Source organism: Canis lupus, chromosome 19 (assembly GCF_003254725.2).
Source record: "Canis lupus dingo isolate Sandy chromosome 19, ASM325472v2, whole genome shotgun sequence".
In the NCBI taxonomy this organism is placed as follows: domain Eukaryota; kingdom Metazoa; phylum Chordata; class Mammalia; order Carnivora; family Canidae; genus Canis; species Canis lupus.
This window is the reverse complement of record NC_064261.1, coordinates 1,976,004-1,990,742: the sequence shown is the minus strand read 5'-3', so window position 1 is coordinate 1,990,742 and position 14,739 is coordinate 1,976,004. Positions and strand designations below refer to the sequence as shown.

At 42.8% G+C, this 14,739-nt stretch overlaps 1 pseudogene; it reads right to left on the bottom strand.

Annotated features, from left to right (window-relative positions):
• Window positions 1-4,883: 4,883 nt before the first annotated feature.
• On the bottom strand, window positions 4,884-6,189 carry LOC112669332 (lanosterol 14-alpha demethylase-like; annotated as a pseudogene).
• Between the last annotated feature and the right edge of the window lie 8,550 nt (window positions 6,190-14,739).

The following is a 14,739-nucleotide window of genomic DNA, read 5'->3' as shown; positions in this document are numbered from 1 at the left end:
TTAATAGTCTGTTTGGATAAACTTCAAAGACAGTTGCCAATCAAGACAGTTCTGTTACGCAGAAGTCAGGGCACTTCTTGGGAAAACCCAAGACCCTGAGAAGTGAGGTGGATGAAGGCATCCAAGTGGATGCTGCTGAAGATGTTTACTCCACAGACCAAGGACTTTCTGAGCTTGAGATCGTAGCCTGCCCCAGTCTGGTAAGGGCACACGCTCCCGCCTGCCCCCAGGCTGGGTGACAGTGCAGAGCTCTCTCCTCAGCCAGTAGGTGCCCCCATTTAAGACTTGTCCTGTTTCCAGGCTACTCGGTCTTGAATTATCTATACTTTGGGTTGAAGAAAGCTCAGCTGGAGAGGGGCTGGGGCTGCAGAGAAAAATGGACTACCTCAGAGGAGCTGCAAGAATTGACCTGGAGGGAATGGGAGGAGCTAGAGGAGCACATGAAACAAGAATCAGGGTGAAGATAAGAGAGTCAGAACATAAATTAGGGGAAGATATAATGGTTCCCACATTGGCTCCTTGGGTTGCAGGATAAGAGCTATCTTAAATTAATAGAATGTAACACCCTGGTTGGGCCCCCAGGGGATGGTGTGAACTCACTACCAGGATGTCTCCTAGAAACATGGAGAAAGCAATGGCTAATTCTGAGCCAAGTTGAGATGCAAGCATATTATTGTGGAGGAAAGGAGTAAAAGATGAAGGAAGTGGGTATGCTGGAATGGATGGATTATCTGTGACTGGACAGTCCTCCAGATGATTCTGTTTCACAGCAATGGGCCCACCTGACAAACCATCTAAGCAAAGCCATACAGACATGTAACTGATGATGGGCACACGGGCCACTAAGTAGTTTGGTGGTGACTCTAGGCCACTAGTTCACACTGGAAACAGTCTGTTGCAGTTTAGTTTGCTGAGGGCATGGGTGAGAAGAGCCTGAACCAACAGTGGCCTAGTGGCAGTGCCTAATTGCCAGAAGTCAGGGGGGTCACAATTTCCATTAAGACTATGAAAGTGAGAGTGGTTAGCCATTGGAGGGTCTGACCTGCAGAGAGTCGGGGAGAAGGTTAACAAAGTAGATCACACTTGGAGTGAAGTTACTGGGTAGCCAGTAAGAGGACTCGAAGTTTGTACCATTAGACAGGATCAAGGATGGATAACATGGAGGCTGAAGGACGATCGTCCAATAAAAAATTGTCATCCGTTGCTCAGTTTACAAACCTGAGTCAGCACAATGCCTGGTAAACCTGGGTTTTGGAGGCAGCAGATATTTCACACCCAAGGATAATGTTCTGATCCATTTACCAGATGAGGCAAAAGGCTGCCTGTCGAGAATAGGGCCCACGGCAGGAAAGGGCTCCGAGGCAGATTGAGATCTCAGTGGAAGCCGCCCTGCTTTCTGGGTCATTAGATAAATGCTGTTGTATTAGAGATAACCATGGGGGGAAAGGTGTCCTGGGCATTTGTGGCAAGCTGCAGTAGGAGAGTCAAAAACCCCCTCCCTGGGGTTCTAGAGGACAGTCGTGTCATCCGCCCTTACGGGCTTACACACTCCTGGATGGACTCTGAATGGCGTGGACTCTGAAGCAGGTCTAGTTAGCACCACAGCGAAATGCCGCTGTGAGCAAGTGAATGCTCCTTGCTTTACGAGGCGGGTCAAACCAGCCATTCTAGAAAGATCAGTGGTTCAGTCTCAGCGGAATAGACCTACGTTCTGGGAGTGGGTTTGCCCTTCCATCATTTGCAGGGCCTCATCCAATGTCATCAGTACCTGAGTGCTTGTGGCACGTTCAGTTTACTGAGATAGGGCACCACGTAATCTGTCAGGTCGGGGAATCCTCTCTACAGCAAAGGAGGGGCAGGAATGGGCCTATGACTATGGGATCCAAGGGTGTCACGTACCGAGCCACCCAGAAGCACCTTCCCTGAGAATGTGTTGTCACGGTATGCTAAAGACACTGAGGATTTGGTATCATCCTTCAAGTCAGATACTCCCTGAATCAAAGGTATTTCTGTTCCATTGTGTTCCCAATAGACAACCCCTGTGAGGTGCTTGGATAGTGTGCCATTTTTGACTTTTTATGTCCAGAGACCAAGAGGAGAGAAGAAATCCTTTGGGGCAGAGATCAGTGGCTCTTTGAATCAGGAGGAAGTAGGGCTGCTTTCACATGGTAGCAGGAATATGAGTGGAATCCAGATGATTCACTTGGGCTTCCTGGGTGTTCCTTTGCCCACTTGTGACCATAAGTGGATATTTTCAAACCACCCCAGCCTGTGAAGGAGATGAGGGTCTGGGTGAAGCCACTGAGACCAGTAGAGGTAGTAGTAGTAGGCAGCACCTAGGGTCTGCCCCGCTGCCAACTGCCTTAGCAGGACCAAGGCCCCCCCCCCCCGCCCCCCCCGCCCCCCGAGCAAGCATCCATCTGATGACCAAGCAACTGGTTTGGCTATTTTGGCTCGATGTGGCCCAACCATGACAAATAGCTATTAAGCTAATCCCTCTGTGCAGAGTCTAGGAGCTGACATTTAACATGGGGCAAATATATTTTTCTCCTCTTCATTTTGGTCATGGTTTGGCAAACTTTGCTGGAATATTGTAATGATGTGCGTGAGGGCGACTTTGTGAGTCACCTACAGGCTTCTGCTCATGCAGAATGTATTCCCCCATTTCATAACCCGAACAGACCATAGAGCATGCACACCTGCGCTTTACAGGATGATCCTGGTTACTTATTTTCCTAATGGGAACAATTCAAAGGATGGAACTTAATATATTCAATCCTTAATCATATTTTGTGGGATCACACAGCACAATGATAAATTAGACACATCGAGGCATTTTTAAATAAGAAATCAGAGTGGAAACAATATTATATAAAGGCCAGAATGTCTCTGATAAAGAATCTTTGTGGGAAGGCAAAATAATATGCAACCTGCAATATGTTGATTTTCCTGTACTGTGTTGAGAAACCTAGCCACACGGCCTGTCCAGACTCAATTCTTTCTCCTCCACTCAGGGCATCTGCAGGGCTCCTGGGTCCCATCCCGTCCCCCTCCCCGCCCCCTCCCCTGTGTGGTGACTTGCAAAATCCCTTAAGGCAGTTGGGGGTGGGGGGGCAATTGTAAGGCTCATCTTGTTTGTTTCTTATCTCTTAGGAATCACCATCCCCTTCATTAATTGATGTTCTGTGTCTTAAGGATTATTATTTCATGCATTTTGTCCTCCCTGTTGTCCCCCCCCCTTTTTTTTTTCAGCTGAGAGAGTAAATCTGGTTTCTGCTATTCCATTTGGACTGAAGTGCAGTAACTAATTCTGTAGAGCTGACTCTTCTTTGATCTATTATCTTCCATCCATGTTTATAAGGAGTCTTCTAGTATTCTTCTTTATCTCCCAAGGAAGAAAGGGACGGCAAAAATCTACTTGTATTTTTACCTATTCCTAACTCTGTTAACTTAGTTATGTTAGTAATCTTGCCATCAAACAATCTCGTCAGTGTAAGATAAGAGTAATTTATAAGAAGAGTAATTTATAAGATAAGAGTAATTTATACTACTAACTTTACGTTTAGGTGATGTAAGTTACAGAAATTATATTCATCGCAGGTTTAATATAAGTACGTGTTTTTACTTGTCAGGAGATATTGTGGCAACCAGTCATCTTTGTTATGGTTTTGTTCCCCCGCCCCCCCCCCCCCCCCCCCCCCCCCCGGAGATAATTCTAATGTGAAAAACTCTTCAGCAGCAGAGATTTTGCTTTCACAAATAGTTTAGTATAAGTCCTCCAGCATCTTTCCCTTATACGTCAAGGAAACTATTTTGCCCTCATCTAGTGAAAACAGACTACAGAGTTAAATACAAGTATATAGTCAGGTCCCAGTTACAAGTTGAGTTGATTCTTGAACATAGGCTTCACACAATGTGACCAGTGATACTACTACCAAGAACCTTGCTTCATATTACTCTTACGTTAAAGCCAGAGTTCCTAATTTCTGATTTTTTTTTTAAAGGTTGTTAGCTTAAATTAAATTTTAATAGAATAGCAGAGACATCCCTAATTCGATTCTGGAGAAGAAGCAAGAAACCACCTAAGAGCCAAAGTGAACAAAAATGATAAAGGACTTTATTTTGGGCTTTCACACACATGTGACCATGTGGAACTGAATACAAATTTATAAAGTAGATAAGTATGTAATATTCAGCAATTAGATCAAGTTACATGTAGAGTCTTTAGTGTTAATAATTATTTTTTAGGAAATATAATTATTAAGTCATTGTCAGATCTCTCAATTTCCTAGAGACTTCTAGTTAAAATTTCAAAGGACATTGTTCTACAACATAGCTCCATCGCTGAGTATCATTGTAGCAGAACAATTGATGGGATTGATTCTCTATCCAAGGCTTTAAATGTGAGTTTGTTCCCTCCCCACCCACACTCGCTCACACACACAAACATCACCAAGTAAATAGCCCAAGGTTTCCAAGAAACCCAGTGGGCATTTATACTTGCAGATCTAGTCCAAGATCTGAATACCCTGAACTTACTTGCAAAGAGCCATATATGTATGTTGTTAGGGTTAATACATGGAAAACTGTGTTTAGAATCTGTCAATTACCAGGATCTCCCTAATTTTGCACTATGAACCTGATTTCCTTAAATAAAGCATATGTGGTTAAGTATCTATCGTTAAGACTTAGGAAATATCTGGAATGCCATTAGATTTGCTGGAACCATTCAGTTAAGAAACTATAAAAACCTTAATTTAAGCTAGCTGTCTTAAAATTACACACCCCAAAAGATGACACCGGGAGTTTCATAAATGTCATTCTCTACCAGTGCTTTTGTGGCTTACGTTGATGGGTCACATAGCAGTTCCTTGCAGCCTTTTTCATTTTGGTCTTCTTTTGTATCAGGTAACTGGGTTTTCAGGGGTGTGGATCATGGTTGTATGATTCATAGTGGGAAAATATCCATCAATAAGGTCAAATTCATATAATGAAGCAGAGTGGGCCAAATTATCTCAATTTGAACATAAGCAAAATTCTCCCCAGTACAGTGATTACACCCAGCTCCAAATGGCAGGCAGGCAAGCTTTCTTCCTGATGCTGGATTGTCCCGTAAGTAGCAGTCAGTTCTGCCCATGAGCAAGTCGCTTTAGCTCCTTCAGCTGGAGGATCTAAATTGAAGGAGGCAGATCTTTGCAGACTGTCTCCTGTTCTTAATAACATTTTTCTTGAGGTGTTTTGTCTCTGGCCAAAAAGAAGCCCATTCAGGCACTCGTTCTTAAGGACGAGTGCTGTGCCGCCAAGAGCAGCCCAGTAAGCATGCCTGCTACTTCATCATCTGTCAAAGGACGCCCATCCTCGTAAGTAGAATCTAGTAAAGTTTGGAGAACGTCATCAATTTTTCCTGCTGACTCTCTGTGTTTCTGGATTGCTTTATAGAAAATATTCTTGATCTCTCAATGAGCTCTGTCCCTGTGTCTGAAACTAGGTAAAGGGAGCCAGCCGGGCAGCAGCCAGGCCACATGGCTAAAACCATCCAAATCTGCAAATAGTTGTGCTACTTTCTTTATTGAGTTGGCTTCTGATTTCCTTCCCAGGTAAACAATGGCTGGCTGTTAAAATTATGAGCTCAGAAAGAGCTTCAAACAGTTTTTTTTTTTTTTTTTCCTCCACTTTCTTTCTCCCCAACTTGGAAAGTTGTTTGTTTTTGTTTCTTTTGTTTCTTTTTCAATTATAGAAATGTGCTGTCCAACATGGGCTATGTTAAGGCCACCGTTTAACATTTTCTTCTGCTCCCCCCACCTCCCCCCCAAAAGAAAACTTGGATTAGCCATATCCTATGTGACTTCCTTTCCTTTCCTTTCCTTTTTTTTTTTTTTTTTTTTTAAAGAATTTATTTATTCATGGGAGACACAGAGAGACAGAGAGGCAGAGACACAGGCAGAGGGAGAAGCAGGCTCCATGCAGGGAGCCTGACGTGGGACTTGATCCCAGGTCTACTAGGATCAGGCCCTGGGCTGAAGGTGGCGCTAAACTGCTGAGCCATACGGGCTGCCCTGTGACTTCCTTTCCAAACACAGTTGTGAGACCACCGTAGACATCATCTGCATTCAGGTCCTCAATTTGACCATTAAAAAATAGTGCAGCAGCATCACTGCCCAGAAGGTAAGTAAATGCCTTGCCCACCATGGTGACTAAATACAGTCCACACTTCTCTTGCATTTCCTAAGAATTCAGCTGGACTTTCCCCAAATGCTGTGGCACGTCCAAGGAATAGAATTGGAGAGAAAACACATTGTGGACTTGCCATAGCCAGCGGGGGGGCAGGTGACTGAGTGGAGTAGGCCAAGCGTAACGGCACCTGCGATCGGCAGCCAGGATAGGCCCAGCACCACCCGCCTGCAGGAAGCCCGGCACCATCAGCACGGCCCCGCAGCGGGCACCACAGTTGGCGGGAGACATTAGAGGCCAAGGTCGCTGCTGGTCTTCCCAGTGGAGGCTGCCAGAGGAAACAGCAGATGGGGGAATGGAGTCAGCCCAGACCCCCGGGGCCTCCTGATCTTTGATTTGAAAAAAAAAAAAAAAAAAAGATTTTTTTAAAAGTCACATTTCCATATTCAGTGAAGAAAAGTCCTAAGGCTGATTTGGTGAGAATTCTGTAGTTTCAATGCGTCTTTTAGGGAGCATTTTTTCTTATTTCTATACCCTAAAAAGTTAAGTTCTATGGCTGTGGTGTCCAAGAGGAAGGGATAAATAGAACAGCACTCTGAAGATCCTCGGTGGGTTTCAATGTTAGAACCCAAGACCCTCTAGTTCTTCACCCTACTCAGGAGTCTTCCGTAGATCACTGGCTGAGTTTATCCAAACGATTTAAATGCTGTGCCTTTCTTCTTCATTTTTAATTTTTTTTAGAATTGCATATAGCTGTGTCTGTTTTTTAACAGGAAATGAATACTATATATACAGAATAAAGTCTGTTAACTTCATCATATGTACCAGACTCAAGGAGGATCTTTAGATTTTTGGCAGCATCAAAAATCTGAGTGTGGTAGGCAGATGCTGGCTTCTCAGAGACGTCCAGGTCTTCCCCCTGGGACGCTGAATATGTCATGCTGCGTTGCAAGGAGGAATTAAAGCAGCAGGTGGAATTAAGTTTGCTAACAGCCAAAATCTGGGGAGTATTTTGGATTGTCTGGATGGGCCTAATGCCATCAGAAGGGTTCTCAACATTGGAAGAGGGAGGCAGAAGAAGAGGTCACGGTGTTGTGACACGAAAAGGACTGCAGTCCCCCTTGCTGGCTTTGAGGAGGAAGGAAGGGGACCATGAGCCAAGGAGTGTGGGCAGCCTCTAGAGGCCAGGAAAGGCAAGGAGATGGATTGTCCCCGGGAGCCTCCAGAAAGGACATGACCCCACCTATGCCTTGATTTCAGCGTAGGGAGACCTGTGTCTGACTCGTAACCCACACAACTGCAGGGCAGTAAACTTGCATTGCTGTAAGCCATGAAATTGGTGGTGATTTGTTAGGGCAGCAACAGAAAACTCCCTGACTGCGTTATCTCTGAAACCTCACTTTGGCCTGTTTTGTGGGATAACAGGATCAAATGTGTTCACATACAGGAGTTCTTGTTTCCAAACAAAATTTGAATTCTCTCAGAGTTTGCCATGAAGTAAATAATGAGCCAAACCATAAGTCAGGTGCAGAGATTTGTAGCAGTACAATTCCTCAAAAGGGAAAAATGGAGAGTGGAAAACGTGAAGTCCTCGACAACATTAGCACGTGGTCTGAAAGTGTTTGCATTCGTGTAATTAGCGCTGCCTCATGAAAGGCTAACCCCTTTGGAATACTGTTACCAGGCCACAGCGAAAAGAAATGTTAAATCTTTGGTACCGGTGTCATCGTGGCTGTTGTGTTTGGCTTCTGGAGTTCTTTATTCAGTCCTGCCAGGAGCTTTTTGTAGACTTGGGGCTCAGTCCTTCATGAACTCTCCTAACGGACTCATTCTGACCATTGGAGAAGTAAGATTTTCATTACTCAAGAATTTCCCTGGGCTAGATGTGTGTGAGCACCACGTGTGAGTGAGTAGAAGACGGCACAGGGAGAGCAGGAAGGCTTGGGGGGGGGGGGGGGCGGGCGGTGTTCATGCTGGAGACCCTGAGGACGTGGGCGTGGGCACGGGCTCCCACGAGTCCATGGGATCTACCGGTTGGAGGGCATCGCCCTTTTTGTGCAAAATCTCAGATAGAAAAGACAGTAAAAATAGCAACAGACTTTTTAAATAGCCCATGCAGCTGTACAGAGAAAAGTTTTACATAATTGATGCCAGAAATGACCACCATGTAGAATCAAATGGTAAATACGCAGGCTGCACTCCTACTGCTGTTGGAAAATTCGATTCACATGTTGCCTGTGTAATAGCTTTATACATTTATATATTGCTTATTATACAAGGTTAGTATAAAGGATTCTTTGTTTACTTGATTCTAATCTTTGATAATCAAGTTTTTCTTAACCTCTGAGAGAAGAAAAAAAATTTTTTTTTATTTTATTCATGAGAGACACACACAGAAAGAGAGGCAGAGACACAGGCAGAGGGAGAAGCAGGCTCCGTGCAGGGAGCCCCATGTGGGACTTGATCCCGGGACCCCGGGATGACGCCCTGAGCCAAAGGCAGACGCTCAACCACTGAGCCACCCAGGCTGCCCAAAAAATGTTTTAAAAACACAAGGAAAGGGGCGCCTGGGTGGCTCAGCCAGTTGCGCGTCTGCCTTCTGCCCAGGTCATGATCTTGGAGTCCCAGGATCAAGCCCCAGGTTGGGCTCCCGGGCCAGGGGGGCCTCTGCTTCTCTCTCCCCCTCTGCTGCTCCCCCACTTGTGCTCTTTCTCACTCCCTCTCAAGTAAATAAATACAATCTTAAAAAAAATAAAAGCCCACAAGGAAAGCAGGGTTCACACAGTCTGTATAGTTTTGACCTTTAAGGATGTGGAGCAACTGCTGTCCAAGCCATGAGTGTACAATGCACTGGATTAGCTCATCGGATTATCTTCCTTTGCTGATGGGATCTCTATTTTTAAAATGAAATGTTGTACTTAATGCCACTAGACAATCCCTAAAAAATAGAGTTACTGAAGCTTTATTGTCCTGGAAACTCTTTTTGTTGGATAAAAGAAAAGTTTAAAGAAAAGATTTTTTTTTTTCCTCTAGAATTTCAGTCTAGTATGCTGCCCAGGCTTCTCAACCCAGCTTTGAACTTGAGTCGAAAGAAAACGTTTGATCTTCTTTGTCTTTCAACTTGACAAAATGTCCTTCTTCTTTGAAATCCCCGTTTTGTTTTATGTGTGCTTGTCAATGTGTTTTAGAAATGAAAAGCTCTTGGGGGCAAGGCATGAGTCTTTTTTGTTTGACCTTTGAACATCCTCCTAAGTGCCTACTCCACCGGTTGGCATTCCAAAAATATTGCTCATTAAAATTCTCATTCTTCCTGTACTGGACGGGAAGTGATGGTAGTAGGTGTTGGATGGAGCTCCTTCACGTGGAGGCTTCTGTAGACAAACACACTCATTCCCTTCGACAAATATTCTGGAGGCCCTTCTGCAGGACAATAATTTTTTTTTTTAAGATTTTATTTATTCATGAGAGACAGAGAGAGGCAGAGACACAGGCACAGGGAGAGGCAGGCCCCATGCAGGGAGCCCAATGTGGGACTCGATCCCAGGTGTCCGGGATCACACCCTGGACTGAAGGCTGGCGCTAAACTGCTGAGCCACTCGGGCTGCCCATGTGCTTTGAAAGATGAACTGACAGCCAATATGACCAAGTTGTGCAATTGATACATAAGAGACCTAAAAAGTGATCTATGGGTTAAAAAAAAAAAATTGTTGGGGCAGCCCGGGTCAGCCTAGTGACCAAGGCTGAACCCCATGAGTCTTTCCTAAGCACTACCAGCCCGAAATGCCCCCTTGATGTGTGGGGTGCGTAGACAGGGCGGACGGGTGAAGAAGAGCCAAAATAGGAACCAAATGGTCTTGATAGGGAACAATACAGGAAAGAAATATAGTTTATTAAAATTTAGTGTCCTGTTGAGTCTATATAGAAAGGCAAGGACAGCCCCGTCCTTGTTCTAAAGGATCTTCTCCAACTCAAGACTAACTTTTGGTAGGAGGCCTCTGATGTCGCCTTCATTTTTGTTGAAATAAAATAGAAGTATGACTGTTCTGATTTTAGATCAAACGACTTGCCCCTTGGCTTTCTGCCTTGGCCGAAAACCTATTCCAGCTGAAAACTCACCATTAGAAAGAATGTACTAGCTGCTAAGCCGGTCATTAATCAGCAAGGATGTAATGGTGTAGTTCAAGCAAATGCATTTGCATAGCACTTTAGACTACATCTTGAGTGATAAAGCATTCATTGCTAAAATCAGATTTTTTTTTTTTTCTCCCTGGCGTTTGTCATTTACTCACTTTTCATTTTAAAAAGGCCCTTATTTTGGCTGGCCTTCAGAGTTTCTGACTCCTCAGCCTGCTGATGTCTTCTACTACCAGAGTGCAACGCTGCTGGCGACCTTCATTTATACTTTCAGGCATGAGTTCAATCCAGAAACAGACATCAGAGCACCCTGCTACCTTAGCAAGCTGCATCACAGACACATTATTTTAAAGGATAACTAAAGAGTTTCGTTCTTAACACTGTGGGAAGCCATCATGACTGCGGCAGACACAGAGAGACCTGCTGCCCGTGACCAGAGGAAGAACTGGGGCTTAACGCCAGCCTGGCTTTTACCCTTCCCTGTGCCTACTCCTCAGAGACTACCTGCAGCGCTGCGCGCAAGGCTCAGCTCCCTATTTGCGTACTTGGCTTATCTTCTTCAGTAGTTCACATTTTTCCTTTGGCTTCCATCGTATCACCCTCTTCCAGTTTTCCTCTGGCCTCACTGACCGTCCCTTCCCCATTCCCCATTCCTGGCCATTGCTCCCCGGTGAGAAGATCAAAAGAAAAATATTCAAAATTCATTTTAGCAACCGAAAAATATACATTTTGAAGGGATATAGATAAACTAGCTAAATTAATGCTTACCTGTTCATTTGCACAGATTAACAATCATGCATTAGTAGAATGATATATTAATGTAGAGCTATTAATTTTTCCATTCTCATATTACACAAAACAATTCTATGCAAAATCTTCACTTGTGATCTTCAGTATCAGTCTCTATTATTAGCAGAACGACTTTCAAGTCCTTGAATATAGTTTTCCTGAATGCATCCATTTAAGATTTTGCCCTTTTGGAACTTTGAATGATATTATCACTAGAAGCGTTATTATCCCATTAGGGATTTTGTACGACAGTATTTGCACAACATCAGGACAGCGATTTTTTTCATTTGTCTTGTAGATGCATATTCATGATCTCCACAATGTAATCTAATTACTATCTTTAAAGAATTTCAATAGGTTTACTTACAGGGATATCTAATTGTGAGGTCCTACCTTCTGTAATTCTCGAATCGATATTTCATTTCTAGGCCTGCAATTTATGCAAGGTTCTTCCATCAGCACGTAAAACTAGAATTAATTGAAGTCCTTTGTGCCTGGATATAAGGTCAATTTTCCTAAATAATATTTTGATGTTCAAATAGAGTTATCTACTAATCTGAGTTTTTGGTGTCCTTGAGGTTTGTTTGTTGTCATTTTGCAGAGAAATTGTTGATTTCTGGTTTAAAAATGCAGTATTTAATATGTTGAGTTATCATATTATAATGCCTTATATTATAATGCTTTTTGTTCCTTGAAGTTCAGCTTCTAAATCTCTACATTCTATTTATAAATATAGCCAATGTTAGCAATCATTTTTTTTATGATTTTTATTTAAATTCAGTTTGCCAACATATAGTATAACACCCAGTGCTCATCCCATCAAGTGAACAATCTCTTTTAAGGAGTTTTTTGAAAAATACTTGTTTCTGTTCATAAGCTCTTAGTTAATAAAACATCTTCAAATATCTTTGTTTTTGTTTTTAAAGATTTTATTTATTCATGAGAGACACACACAGAGAGGCAGAGACACAGGCAGAGGGAGAAACAGGCTCCATGCAGGGATCTCTATGTGGGACTCGATCCCAGGACCCTGGGATCATGACCTAAGCCAAAGGCAGATGTTCAAATACTGAGCCACCCACGCGTCCCTTTGTGTTATTTTGTTTTAAAGATAAACATCTTCAAATATTTTAAACAGCATTTAAAATTTAATCTATCTAATTTCATTTTGTACTACTTTACCTAGCTTTAAAAGTTAAACATTTCCCAAGTACTAAAAAAAAGTGTATAAATCCGACAAATGTGTACATATGATGAAACTCAAGTTTCAAATGTTCCAATACTATAATGTAGTAAAATGTAAACTCCAAATCCCAAAATATAATTACTCAGTATGGATCTTAAGTTGTCACTCAAATAGGTCTAATTTTCTCGATCCTTACAAGCACATTACATCACTATATATGCAGAGTTTCTTTCTTTCTTTCTTTCTTTCTTTCTTTCTTTCTTTCTTTCTTTCTTTCTTTCTTTCTCTCTCTCTCTCTCTCTCTCTTCTTTCTTTCTTTCTTTCTTTCTTTCTTTCTTTCTTTCTTTCTTTCTTTCTTTCTTTCTTTCTTTTTAGATTTATTTATTTATCCTAGAGAGAGAGAGGGAGAAAGAATCTCAAGCAGACTCAGCTGAGTGCAGGGCCCGATGCTGGGCTACATGCCACAACCCTGAGATCATGATCTGAGCTGAATCCAGAGTTGGTGGCTTAACCGACTGAGCCACCCAGGGGACCCGCAGATTTCCTTCTCAACACAAAAGCAAGAGAATTCCGGTTTTGATTCTCTAATCTTCTTAAACTCAATTTTATGTCTTACTGGGATTGATAAATAAGTGTTTATTTAGGAGGACAGTTACTGGGATTATTTTAATATGCATCCTTATCTGGGTTTTATGACCAGCCTAAAACCAATTTGTTATTTTTGGCAAATGTTTATTGTCACTTATTGTCACCAGGATATAATGCAAACAAGCGTTAGGCTAGCTTTACCCGGCACAGCGATGTCTCTTAGTGAGCGACCACATCCCAGGAATGCCACCTTTTCTGTACGTCTCTTGAAGTCACAACTTTGTTCTTTTTGGCGCTCAACAGCCTTTTATAGCAAGGCTTACCTTAGGCCAATTTTGCAACATTCTTGTGTCAGGATTTGGCTAATCATCTGAGATTCCAGCAACCAAGAATCTTAAGGACCAGCAGCTGGACAGGAGATCACTTTGGGATCCCGTCTAGGGTGCTACCCCTAAATGTACAGGTTACAGGACTCTGGATTTTCATTCAACCAAATGTGAGGAAATATCTTTATAAGATTCTAAACAGTCTAAGTATTCTAAACAGCTCCATACCTATCCTGCATGTCTCTAATTTTTGCCAGTGAGAGGAGAGGCCTATTTCCTACATGCATCATGTGAATTATCAAAGCCCCAGCTATTGCTCAGAGCTAAACCCAGTTGAAGTGCCTTTGTCAGCCACCGGAAGAATGTGAACTTTCCAATTAAATGATGGCTGACCACGTTTGAAATGTAAATTCCCGATATAGGCAACTGGCCTTTCCTAACATAAATTTATATCACATTGGTTATGTTCAACAATTTAAAATAAATTATAGGAGCGCCTGGGTGGCTCAGTTCGTAAAGCATCTGCCTTTGGCTCAGGTTAGGATCCCAGGTCCTGGGTTTGAGTCCCGCATCGGGGCTCCTCGCTCAGCAGGAAGCCTGCTTCTCCCTGCCCCCATGCCTTTCTCCCCCTGCTTGTGCTCTCTCCACCCCTTCTCTCAAATAAATAAACAAAATATTTTTAAAAATAAAAAGTTATAAATACAGTGGTGGAAGATGCATACTCATTAAGGAAGTCACTTACCATCCTAGTTGATGCACTAGGATCATTCTAGCCACGAGGCCGTCAGCCAGCGCGATGGGAGGTGCTGAGCTTCATCTTTGGCTGCTGCCCAGTGACTCTGCAGGTCAGAGTAGATTCATAGCTTTGTTGTTTGGATTCGTATTATATACACTGCATAGTTCCTTCTTGTACTCCTGGAGGTTAGCATATCTATCCAGCTTGATCACTTGACTGCATTTTCCATTTTGGGGGCTCTTTGGGATCTCAGGAATGCAAATACCTTTCTGTTTAAAGATATTTCGATTTGATTGAATCCCTTCTTCTTACATGTAATCTCAGGATTCTTAAACTCTTGTGTATATTTCTATGACTTCTACTTATTCCTTGTGGCTTTGTCTGACTTTTGATGCTAACTCGTGAGGTCACTCTGCTGATATAATTGTTATTATGCCCCATCCTGTGAGACACTCCATATAGCAGTGTCTTCTTTTCTGAGCGATCATTTTTAGAAAGAAACCAGGTTATATTTTCGTATATATGGTATGTAGCAAAAGTCCCCAAATTATATATCTAGCCCTAACACCTTGCTTCTTGCCCCTTTATCATACTTTCTTCATGCAGTGTTTGTTAAAATTGAAATTAGATCTTTCTCCTCTGCCCAAAACCCTCTAAAATGTTCTTACCACACATAAAATAAAACCCAAACTCCTTACCTCATCTTTTGAGACCTTTGCAGATTATCTGACCTCATCTTCTAGCCCTTTCCTTCCTTTCCTTACCCCATTAAACACCAGCCAGAGAGCTTTTATTTTCCTCGAACTCAC